We start from the raw sequence: 12,163 nt of genomic DNA on the forward strand, positions 1-12,163 counted from the left end.
ATTTAGAACTTCATTCTCGAGAGACAACGGAGAAGAAATGAGACTAGCCATGATGACAAGCAAACAAACTAGCACACAAGCAAACAAGAGCAAACGGAAAAAAGAGGCAAATAGAGAGGGAGGATGGAGAGAGAGAGGGCGAATAAAACGGCAAGGGTGAAGTGGGGGAGAGGAAAACGAGAGGCAAATGGCAAATAATGTAATGCCAGAGATAGGGATTATGATGGGTACTTGGTATGTTGACTTTTTGCGTAGACTCCCCGGCAATGGCGCCAGAAATTCTTCTTGCTACCTCTTGAGCTTGCGTTGGATTTCCCCGAAGAGGAAGGGATGATGCAGCAAAGTAGCGCAAGTATTTCCCTCAGTTTTTGAGAACCAAGGTATCAATTCAGTAGGAGGCCACGCTCAAGTCCCTCGTACCTGCACAAAACGATAGCTACTCGCAACCAACGTGATTAGGGGTTGTCAATCCATTCACGGTCACTTACGAGAGTGAGATCCGATAGATATAATATTTTTGGTATTTTTGGTATAAAGATGCAAAGTGAAAAGTAAAAGGCAAAGTAAAAAAAGCAAAACAAGATTAAAGTGATGGAGATTGATATGATGAGAATAGACCCGGGGGCCATAGGTTTCACTAGTGGCTTCTCTCAAGAGCATAAGTATTCTACGGTGGGTGAACAAATTACTGTTGAGCAATTGACAGAATTGAGCATAGTGATGAGAATATCTAGGCATGATCATGTATATAGGCATCACGTCCGTGACAAGTAGACCGAAACGATTCTGCATCTACTACTATTACTCCACTCATCGACCGCTATCCAGCATGCATCTAGAGTATTAAGTTAAAAACAGAGTAACGCCTTAAGCAAGATGACATCATGTAGAGAGATAAATTCATGCAATATGAAATAAACCCCATCTTGTTATCCTCGATGGCAACGATGCAATACGTGACTTGCTTCCCCTTCTGTCACTGGGAATGGACACCGCAAGATCGAACCCAAAGGTAAGCACTTCTCCCATGGCAAGAACTACCAATCTAGTTGTCCAAACCAAACGGATAATTTGAAGAGACTTGCAAAGATAACCAATCATACATAAAAGAATTCAGAGAAGATTCAAATATTATTCATAGATAGACTTGATCATAAACCCACAATTCATCGGTCTCAACAAACACACCGCAAAAAGAAGATTACATCGAATATATCTCCACAAGAGAGGGGGAGATTTTTGTATTGAGATCCAAAAAGAGAGAAGAAGCCAACTAGCTACTAATTATGGACCCAAAGGTCTGAGGTAAACTACTCACAGTTCATCGGAGAGGCTATGATGATGTAGAAGCCCTCCGTGATGACGACCCTCTTCGGCGGAGCTCCGGAAGAGGCCCCAAGATGGGATCTCGTGGATACAGAAAGTTGCGGCGGTGGAATTAGGTTTTTGGCTCCTGTTCTGGTCGTTTGGGGGTACGTAGGTATATATAGGAGGAAGAAGTACATCGGTGGAGCTCCGAGGGGCCCACGAGGCAGGGGGCGCGCCCTAGGGGGGCGCACCCCCACCCTCGTGACCGCCTCTCTGATGCCTTGGCGTAGGGTCCAAGTCTCCTGGATCACGTTCGGTGAGAAAATCATGTTCCCGAAGGTTTCATTCCGTTTGGACTCCGTTTGATACTCCGTTTCTTCAAAACACTGAAATAGGCAAAAAAACAGCAATTCTGGGCTGGGCCTCCGGTTAATAGGTTAGTCCCAAAAATAATATAAAAGTGGAAAATAAAGCCCAATATAGTCCAAAACAGTAGATAACATAGCATGGAGCAATCAAAAATTATAGATACGTTGGAGATGTATCAGTGCGCACCGCACTGTTGGGTTGGTCGGACCGCGCCCGTGCTCGCTGCGGCGAGCTCCGGCGTCGGCGAGCGCCAGGGAGGAGTTTAGGGCGTTGAGACGAAGATGGTGGCGAAGTTTGGCACGCTACGGCAGGCGGGGGAAGCGAGCAATCGCGAACAAAGCATTCGGCGGCACCCAGAGCGCGTCCACACGCATGCCAGCACCCCTGGACGAACGCGGTCACCGCGTGGACTATGACATCAGGCCGAGCTAAGCCTAAACTTCATGTCTGGCGTGTTGTTCGTGGTAGATTGAGAGGTTACCATGCTTTGGTTTGGATCCAAGTGCAGTAGCACTAGTAGAAAACAGGGCTTTGGTCCAGGCCGAGGTGGCCCATTAGTCCCGATTCAGTCCAGAACCGGGACACATGGGGCCATCTGTCCCGGTTCATGAGGCTAGGGGCCTGCCGGGCCTCGTGGGGGCATTGGTCCCGGTTCGTCATGCCCCTTTGGTCCCGGTTGGTGGGATGAACCAGGACCAATGGTGTCGGGGATATACCCCGCGGCGTAAACCGGCCGGAAGTATAACCCGACTGGACTAGGCGTTTCATTGGTAAACCGCCAGAGGATTGGCGGGTTTACGTGATTGGCGGTTTACGTGTCTGGCGGTTTACGTGTCTGGCGGTTCACTGGTATGACGATTCACGAGCCTGAAGACTCATTGGTGACCCGGCGCGTGTTCCAGATGGATGACAAGGCCCAAGGCCTAACATGCCGGTTTATGTTAATAGTGGGCCGGTTTAAGAGGAAAGGCGTGAGGAATATTTACCTTACAAGGAGTTAAGACCCGGACTTGTATCCGGTTTGTGTTAAGATAGACTAGTCCTAATCCTAATAGGACTCCACATGTAACCCGCCCCTTCAACATATATAAGGAGGGGCAGGGCTCCCCAAAAGGGGGGAAGAGGGACAAGTTCCACAAGTTGGACAAGTTAGGTTTAGACAATAGCTCTCGAGATAGAGCGCACTTGTAACCATGATCATCATCATCAATATCAATGAAGCAGGATGTGGGCTTTTACCTCCACCGTGAGGGGCCGAACCTGGGTAAAACATCGTGTCTCTCGTCCCGCTCAACCCCTCTCAAGCTACCACATAGATGCGTTGGCCTCGCGACTAAGTCCTAACACTAAGGACATCTGTCGTGACAATTTCACGACAGTTTGGCGCCCACCTTGGGGCTTGCGCACGATGGTGTTGAGTTCTTGGAGGGATTCTTTTTAGAGTTTCGGGAAGTTCGCAATTGACCGGATGAAGAAAGTGCGGCAGGAAATAGTCTTTGACAGAGCCGGTAAATCCCACGTTTGTGATTAGAATTGTTGTTAACGTTGGAGCTGGCAATATGAGTTTCTTGATCTGAAGACAAATTAGGGTTTGGAATTCTGCTGCGCGCCGCCGAGGCAAAATGATCCATCGAATCCGATCTGGTAACTAGCAATAAAGTTTGGTAAAAAAATTCGGAGGTAGGAGACCGAGCCGGACACCCAAATCGGGTCGGATCTGACAGAGAACCACGTGTACAGCCGTAGAGCCCGCGTACAAGCAATATTGCCTGAGATATTGGCGTACTGGCCCAGACAGCAAAGCAAACAACGACAGCGGCAGAAACGTCACATCAATCGTCAATCAGGAAACAGCGGAAGCAGTGGATTTTTTATCACAGTTTGATTGTTATTTTTCCTTTCCGATCTGACATTGCCACTACTAATCGGAGTCAGTAGATGCTAAAATAAAATCGAAATATGTATATGGCAACCGTGTGGCAGATTGCGAAATTGCCACACGTATCCAACGCCATCAATTCTCTCCCGATTTCCTTCCTTTTTTGCACGACCTCCCGATTTCTTTCCTTTCCCTCACGTTCTCCTCCGATTTCTTTCCTTTCCCGCACGTCCTCCTCCTATTTCTTTCCTTTCCCGCACGTCCTCCCCGATTTTATCGGGCACACCCGCTCGTGCCTTCCTAATTTTCGTAATCGTCATTTATGGCCCCACATGCCTTCTCGATTTTCAGCAAAAATAATGCTTAAACTAGGATTTGATTTCTGGTCTACAAGTAATTAACAAAGGGAGCTAACCACCTCACCTATCACACTCATTGTTGAACATTCTAAGAGAAATACTGTTTTTGACATGTTTTTGCCTTTAATATGTTAGCACTGAAAAACTTTTTGTTTCAAGCATCATGGTAACTTTGATCATTGGGAATAAATTTGCTGAACCCGCCCCCTGATAATTTTTGTAAATAGCACGATAACATTCACGCCATAGACCTGATAATTTAGATACAAACATCATGGTAACTTTAACCATAGGGGAAAACAAATGTGAAAAGATACCTGATAATTTATGTGTAAATAGATGGTAATATACGCAGCGCACATCTGATAACTGAGGTAGAAGCACCATGGTAACTTTGACCGTAGGGATTTTTTTTTTGAAAAGATACTCCGGTATCTTCTGTGTAAATAGCACGATAGTATACCTCCCTCCCCTGGCATTTTTATGTGTAAATAGTATGAAGCATATGCACTGCGATAACTAAACACCATGATAAGTTTTTGACCCATGGGGGGGGCTTGATAGGTTACCTAGAATCACCATGATAACTTTTTGCCCCGGAAAAAGTTGTTCAAAACATCCCCAGTAATTTTTATGTAAATAACATGATAATATAAGCACCGCATAACCGATAACTTGCAATATAAACATGATGGTAACTTTTTTACCAAAGAAAAATATATAAGTTGTTAAAAACATACACTCGCCTCGCACGTGGGCCTCTTGAATGAACACAACACATGGCGTGCCACGGGAAAGTCACATAATGTTTAGTGCCATGAGGGGCACACGTGCTATAGGCGTGATAAGTTACGCAAAAACATTATGGTAATTTTTGACCTATGGAAAAAGCTACCAAAACACACCTAGGTTTTTAGGTGCAAGTACCATGATAATATACGAACCGTAGACCTGGTAACTCATTTACAATCCCCATGGTAACTTTGACCGGGGGGAGGTTGATGTACATATACGCTGATAACTTATGTGTAAGTACCACGGTATTTTACACATCGAAGACCTTATAACTTGTGTACAAAACATAGTGGTAACTTTGAAAGGGTGTAGTTGTTGAAGCATAATACCTAACACGTTCTATGTAAATAGCACGGTAAGTTATGCAACACAGGCCTGATAACTTGCATACAAATATCATGGTAACTTTGTCCTTAGAAGAAATCATGTGATAGACGTGAAGAAGTGGCAGTTTTCTCGGGGGTGAGCGCCCGAGATATGCGGGAGAAGCAGGTTTCTCAGGTGAGCCTGCGGGGTCATTTGGGAAGAGGCGAGGTCAAAGAACGAGGGATCATATGGTACTTTAAAATGAAAGAAATAGAGGTGTGGCAGTTTTGCTTATATGGCACACGTGTACCAAATATCACAGTCCAGGCCTTGCTGCCTTAAGCATCAACTGCGCTGCGCTTGGCTCACACCTGCCCCGTGCCGCTCGGTTTGCCTTGGCCATTGACCCGCCGACAGCACCGCTTCACCTCGTCGGTGTCACCTTCGAACCACCACTACATGGCAGTAGCCGCGCCTCAAGTCAGCTCCGCCTCAACTCGCCGGGGGCCAGTTTGTGCCCACTGCGCCCAGCGCTCCTCACAATCAAAGGAGCCAGCTGTTCAAAAAAATGATTTGCCTTACGTGAACATACAGAATTCCAACGCTTGATCGGATTGACAAGTCAACGCCAAGCTTGGACGAGGCCACGGACTAGGTTCGGTTTCATTTTTCATCTCTGAACCGCCATCGCCGGATGCGTCTCTGACGGCCGCCCGCCCGCGTACCGGCGCCTCTCCAACTTGCTACCGGTTCAACCCGCGACCTTTAGATTCAGCTGCGCCTTTACCTTGGCTGATGTCCGATGCTGGGTTGAGCCAGTTCTACATGCTGGAGAAAACATCAAGTGGTTTCGGGGTTTTCTTTGCGATTGCCTACTGATTATTATTCAAAAATTGGGAGAGATGGAGTCAACAAGCAATCAATTAAATAATGGTGTCTTGGAGGCTTACTCTGGACAAAGTGGTTAAAATTGCCATTGGGATTATTGGAAGATATATATGGACGCTACTTACACATCATTGGTCATCCTTACAAATCAGGTGATATCCATCTAAATCTAATTTTGACATATATTGTTTTTGTAAAAAGAACAAATTACGTTGGTTTTGCATATTTTTATATGCAGGACAATTATTCGCCACAACATTGGTGTTACACCGTGCGTATGGAGCGCGCACTGGCGTCATTATATACTAGCTTTTGACCATTCCGCACTGTTCAAAGGACGCGCGCAAACCGCCTGTGGTCCGGTTTACATCAACACGCGGCCGGTTCTCCATCTGCGCCGGCTTACAACCCCTGCGGCCGACTCTCCGTCCGCGCCGGTTTACAACTCCCACGGTTGAACCGGCGACTTGAGGGTCAAAACCTGGTGCTAACAGTCACCAGGCCATGGCAAGTGTTCTGGCCGGTTTACTGTGGAGCAGTCGGTACGTGCAGACAAAAAACATGCTACTACTCGCTGGTGGCACAGCCAATTAAATTTCCAGGTGCTATCTTTTCCATCTGTTTCTTTTTTGTACATATTGTTTTCCGAGAACGATTACTCTCGCCTATATCTTTCTATACAGGACAAGTGCTCACTATAAAAGTGATGCCCTACTACGGACGACGCGCGCTAGCTGTTCTACACCAGCATTTGTGCATATCACACTGGTGAACCGGAACACAAACCGACACCCCCGTAGTCCGGACTACATCAGCAATGCCGCGGTCGACTCTTTTATCCGTACTGGCGTATAACCCCGCGATGGGTATCAACTGGCCTGACATATCAGGTGAAATCCATCCAATATATTTTTATATTATATATTGCTTTCTTTGAAAAAGCAATTACTCCAGCTTGCAAAAGTTATCTAATGCAGGACCCTAAACTGCCATATTGGTGCAAATTTAAAGGCCGTCAGCAAATTTTCGGCTTAAAAAGAAGGTTTCCGGTTTAAAATCAGGTTCAAGGGAAAGCTATCTCCCACAAAAATTTGAAGCTCTCAATATTCGGTTCAAAATCCGGTTCAAGAAGGATTTATCTCTTGCAAAAAGTTAAAAGGTGCCAAAGAGGACCTGCTGCCATGATGGGCGGTTCAAACATGGGTATCATGCCTTATTGGCTTATCATATCATTGATCACTTGGGGGCTTTGGTCATGTCTGAACCATAGCAACACCTCTTGATCGGCGTAAAGCCACAGCATCATTTGGGGACTTGTGGTCACGTCTGAACCGTAGTCACGCCTCTTGATCGGCCTAGTGCCACAGCATCACTTGGGGGTTTTGGTCGAACCCGAACCATCGCTACACCTCTTGATCGGTGTAATGCCAATGCATCACTTGGGGACTTGTGGTCACGTCTAAACCATAGTCACGCCTCTTGATCGGCCTAATGCCACAGAATCACTTCTGGGCTTGGTCGAACCCGAACCATTGCCACGCCTTTTGATCGGCATAATGCCACTGTTTCATTTGGGGACCTGGCTGACTTGAACCATAGCTACGCCTATCGGGGGATTGGTCGTGTCCGACCATGGTAACGCCATTTGATCGGCTCAATAGCCTCCTTTTGCAAATGGTTTTATCATTGCCTTTGCTTGAAATTTTGTTTTGATAAATATTTCTTTGTTGCGTTTTTAAACTGACAATTCTTAAACCGGTTCGACTATCAAATTACAAATTGACTGAACACGGTCAAATCTTAATCCGGAGGCTATCTGCCCGGTTTGATTTTCTGTTACCATCCTATTATGGAGTAAACCGGTGTTTATCAACCCGGCTCGGCTTTCAACTACAAGTTGTCAGTACACAATCAAGTTATAATCCGGAGACTATCAGCCCGGTCTGGTTTGACTACGAGTCGCCAGTATTATATGTGGTTAAACCGGTGTTTATTACAACCTGGTACGGTTTTATCATAAACCGACACAATATGGAAGGAGTTATCAGTACTCAAAATCTGGGTTATTACCCCTATTCCAAAAAGTTGGTAAACCAACGATGTGATTCAATGTCATAGGTATGATATATTTCATATTTGATTATTCTTAAGTGCAGCCTTGGTTATAAACCCGGGTTATATGTTGGGCATTACGACCCGTCCGGCGGTAAACCGCCAGGACACTTTAAACTTTTTGTATGCAGAAACAGGTTTGTTAAACCGACCTGGCTTTGGACTATAAGTCGCCAGTATATATATATTTGGATTGCGCCATTGGAATCATGCGCTTATAAATCATTGGGTTATATTAGTCAAATAGCCAAGTTTGGCTGAATTTTCATTATGATATTGAATGAATAGGGTTTTCACCGGATTATGTTATCTTGAATAGCCAACATGGCTGGATTTTTATGGTTATTAATAACCGGTATTATTGAGTTTTCAAAGTCGCTTTAGTGCAATGGCTATTATTTTATCAAAGGATATGATTTATTCTACAATGGAAGGGATAGTCCCGAGTCGCTTCAGGCTTACAACCCGGCACTTGGGGGCTACATTATTCAAATTGAGATTACATGCAAGTCTCATTTCGCTGCAAGCATGCACCATGACACTTGGGGGCTAATGCAAAGTCATTTTTACTAGTCTTATTGAAGACCCGACTCATCATATTATAATGAGCCGGCCCTTGGGGGCTACCAATTGCTCCTGTCAACAATTCAAGGTACACAAGTTTTCGTCCATAATATTGAAGGATCCATTGCTCAGTTGGTAAAGCACAAAGCTCTTAACCTTGTGGACGTGGGTTCAAGCCCTATGATGGAAGCTACATTATAAGATGTTATTTTCATTGAAGTATATATCAAGTCCCAGTTCAGTATTATCTTACTAAGCCGGCCCTTGGGGGCTACACATCACTGCTAAAAACTACATGATCATATTTACAAAGTCCCTGCTCATTATTGCATAATGACCCGACCCTTGGGGGTTACACTGATTGAAGTTTTTGTAAGCAATTACAAGTCCCAGGTTGCTATAAGCATGACAACCCGGCACTTGGGGGCTACATATATGGAGTATTCAGTTTATATGATTGAGATGAACAAACCGGATTTTTTCAAGTTTGAAACACTTATTGGAGCAAGTCTTAAGTTATCACTATGTTCTCCTCTTAAGACTTGGGGGCTACAGCTATTATGCATATAAGGAGGAACATCTTCATTTTATCAGTTTTGAGCAAATCAGGAACATCAATTACATGACCTGGTGTCGACAACAATTGTGACCCAGTGCCCTCAATATTTATAAACCGGCCATTTTGGTAATATTAAACTGGCAAGTTTTACATCTTCAAACCGGCTGAATATTAGATAACTATTTCAAGACCCATATTTCTTAAACCGGTGCTTTGGAAGCCGACTCAAGTGGATTATTCTTCACAATATTTCTCTGTGAGAAACCAATGTGAACAAATTAAGTATGAATCTGGCTTGTTAACCCGGACTTCCCAGAAGGAGGAAATAACAAGGACTTAAGGGTGATCAGGTACCGGTTTACAAGAATTCTTAACCCGGAGCATAACCTGTCAAATTTGTTCTTGTGTTTATTTTGCAGCATAAGTTTACCATGGATAAATCCAAGCTAAACTTGGGGGCTAATGTCGGGGATATACCCCGCAGCGTAAACCGGCCGGAAGTATAACCCGACCGGACTAGGCGTTTCATTGGTAAACCGCCAGAGGATTGGCGGTTTACGTGATTGGCGGTTTATGTGTCTGGCGGTTTACGTGTCTGGCGGTTCACTGGTATGACGATTCACGAGCATGAAGACTCATTGGTGACCCGGTGCATGTTCCAGATGGATGACAAGGCCCAAGGCCTAACATGCCGGTTTATGTTAATGGTGGGCCAGTTTAAGAGGAAAGGCGTGAGGAATATATTTACCTTACAAGGAGTTAAGACCCGGACTTGTATCCGGTTTGTATTAAGATAGACTAGTCCTAATCCTAATAGGACTCCACATGTAACCCGCCCCTTCAACATATATAAGGAACGATCTCCAAACTTCACCTTCAACTAGCAACGCTATAAGAGGGGCTGAGCAAAGCGGTAACATAGCCAAACAATGGTTTGCTAGGACATGGTGGGTTAGAGGTTTGACATGGCAATTTGGGAGGCATGATAAGCAAGTGGTAGGTATCATAGCATAGGCATAGCAAAAAAGCGAGCATCTAGCAAGCGAAGATAGAAGTGATTTCGAGGGTATGGTCATCTTGCCTGCAAAGTTGTCAGAGTTGACTTGATCCTCGTAAGTGAACTCAACGGGCTCCTCGTTCACGAACTCTTCTCCCGGCTCTACCCAAGCAAGAACAACAAGCAAACGGGACACAATCAACCACGTGCAATGCTCAAACAACATGATGCGAACATGTTATGATATGTGAGATGTGGTATGTGATGCATATGCAAGATTTGACAAGGAATGATTGAACCTGGACTCAACTTGGAAATCCAAGAGTGCCACTGGAAAGGTGAGGTGATTTCGGTTGAAATCAATATAAAGATCACCGGAATTGGATGCACGGTTTGGAAATGGCAAGCAAAACAAATATGGCACCGGTCTGCGATAATCAGCAAGTAGCCATCTAAATGCAACAAGAACAACATGCTACAGCACTCAAACATGGCAACAAAATACATGGCAGGGATCCACTCATGATTCTTAACAAAAGATGAACACTGAGCTACGGCTAATTCATCCATTAACAGGTTCAAACAAGCATGGCAAAAGAGCAAATGATAACAGGTTTTAGACTTAGTGAAATTAACACAAGTCTAGAATTTATCATCAGGAAGCACACTTTAGAGCATGAAAACTACATGCTACAGGAGCTTAACATGGCCAAGGAAGGCATGGCATCAAGCTACTCAAAGCACTTAACAAAAGTCCCTTAGTGACCTTGAGCCAAAAGGGATCAGAAAATACATTTGCAAGCATGTGAACATGGCAAAAACATAAACAGATTCAGACTTAATGAAAAACTAGAGCATGAAAACAGATTTGACAAGTAGGCATGTTTACGAGCTCGACGCACTCACTACAGAGCATGGCATGACAAACTAAGCATACACCCATCAAGAATAAATGGCATAAAAGCTAGACATGGCAAGAACAACATCATAGCATGCATGGATCAATAGCAACATCCTCGGCAAAATCGCTAAACATGTCAACAATCTGCCAGGATCATTTTATAGCAAAAGTAGAGCTCGATTGACTCAAGTTAGGGTGCTCCATAAATGCAAACGAAGACATGGATGTATAGAGCACAACAATATTAACAAAACAAACTTACTGATCATCCTCAAAAGAGGCACGAATCACTAGGAAACAACATGAACATATGACATAACAACAAAATCAGGACAAGGACTTTGCAAGCTTGTGCTAGTCACCACAAATATCACAAAAATACATGACAAGCACCTATGTAAATATGGCATGGCATTTAACAAAACACATGTAGAGCTCAGGATCATAGCATGCACACATTAATCATGAAAAAAATGACAAAATGCCATTTGCTGAAACAGATCTGACAAATTCATCACATAGCCCTCTTGCAACAGCATTTCGGGCATCAAGATGAGCTCAAATGAAAATGATGCAATGAGATGAAATGATGTACTCGTCGAGTCGAACATTTTGATATGCTACACGCACGAATCGGAGCTACGGATGCAGAGTTATGGCATGTCAAAGTTAGCAAGAAAATTAGGGTTTCGGGGGATAAAAGTCAACCGTCTCCAGATCTAAGATCTACTGTAGCACGAGCACTGTAGCAGCGCAGATGCCGAGGTTCGCCCAGGTTCAAGAACTCGTCGGAGACAGAGGGACCGGCCGGAGTTGGGGGCGTCACCGGCGACCTCCTGCGGCGAGGCGGCGACTCGGGGTGGCCACCCACCGACGACGAGGCAGCGCGGCGAACCGGGACGGCGGCGGCGTGCGGCTGGGCGGCGCCGGCGGATTGGCACAGCGGCGGTGGATCGGGACGGCGGCGGGGCGTCGTCACGGCAGGGCGCTGGCGGCGCTGCAGAGGAAGGGCGTGGGGCGCCTCTGGCCCGGGCGGTGGAGGAGGGGGCCTGCGGCTGGCCGGTGTGGCTGCGGGTGGCGGCGTGCCATGTGGCGGCCCCCGGTTGGCTGCGGACGGCGGCGAAGA

Source organism: Triticum dicoccoides, chromosome 4A (genome assembly GCF_002162155.2).
Source record: "Triticum dicoccoides isolate Atlit2015 ecotype Zavitan chromosome 4A, WEW_v2.0, whole genome shotgun sequence".
In the NCBI taxonomy this organism is placed as follows: Eukaryota; Viridiplantae; Streptophyta; class Magnoliopsida; order Poales; family Poaceae; genus Triticum; species Triticum dicoccoides.